A 938-nucleotide genomic window follows, 5' to 3' on the forward strand; every position below is an offset into this window, starting at 1 on the left:
ATCTTGTAAAAGCTCAGAGTTCACGGAGTGACGTGGATACAGGTTAAGTGAAGCACCTGGGCGGAGAGAGCCTTGCGCTTTGAGCTGCTAGTAGCAGACACTTGGGAAAACACAGAGAGGGACCTGTGGGTCTTCCCACCTCTGAACCTGTCGGAATTGGAGACATCACTCAGAACAAGGCACCCAGTGATCCCGCCCCTCGCTCCCCAGCTCTTGTTCCTCCGCTTTCCACACATAAAGTGTCAGAAGTGTGTACATCAGGTGGTAGCGTGGCCGAGCGGTCTAAGGCGCTGGATTTAGGCTCCAGTCTCTCAGGAGGCGCGGGTTCGAATCCCACCGCTGCCAGTGGTATTTTCTTTCTCACTCATCACCAAACCATTTATAAACTAGAAATGAAACCCTATTCCCGCGATGCTCCTTCCAGGTGTTTTGCTCTTCCTGGCTGTCTCAATAATATCTAGACACTTAATAAAGAGCAGCTAGGTGTGCTATATATATTCTGTATATCATACATATTAATGAAAAAACTGCTGCTCAGGTGGCAAGAAAAAATATCTGGAGGTTTTATACAGCCAGTGAGTTAGAAAGGAAAAACGCTAGTTCTCATAGCAAAATAAATCTATCTCTTTAAATGTCTAACTGCAGGGTATTCTTTTTCTATCACTTAATTACGCTTTTGTCTTGTATTTGCAAAATGATGCATCAATTGCTGCCTAATCTGCATATGTTAATGAACAAAAGTGTTTCTCCCCGTTCTGAGCATTAAAGGTTCCAGCAGCGCGCTGATGAAGAGGAGGAGTCCGCAGGTGGGATGAGGAAGGGCTGAGGAGAGGAAGGAGGGTGGACACAAGGATAGAGGGTGGAAAGAAGAATGAAAGCGGAGAGGGAGGGGCAGGAGGGGCGACGCAAAAACAGCGGGAAAATAAATGTGGGAAGCG

At 46.9% G+C, this 938-nt stretch overlaps 1 non-coding gene across 1 annotated transcript; it reads left to right on the top strand.

The window, feature by feature from the left end:
* The first annotated feature begins 263 nt into the window (after positions 1-263).
* Positions 264-345, top strand: TRNAL-UAG (transfer RNA leucine (anticodon UAG)). Its single transcript has one exon. It is a non-coding gene; the product is annotated as a tRNA-Leu (tRNA).
* Positions 346-938: the final 593 nt, after the last annotated feature.

The sequence above is a fragment of the Pleurodeles waltl genome, unplaced genomic scaffold (assembly GCF_031143425.1).
Source record: "Pleurodeles waltl isolate 20211129_DDA unplaced genomic scaffold, aPleWal1.hap1.20221129 scaffold_70, whole genome shotgun sequence".
In the NCBI taxonomy this organism is placed as follows: domain Eukaryota; kingdom Metazoa; phylum Chordata; class Amphibia; order Caudata; family Salamandridae; genus Pleurodeles; species Pleurodeles waltl.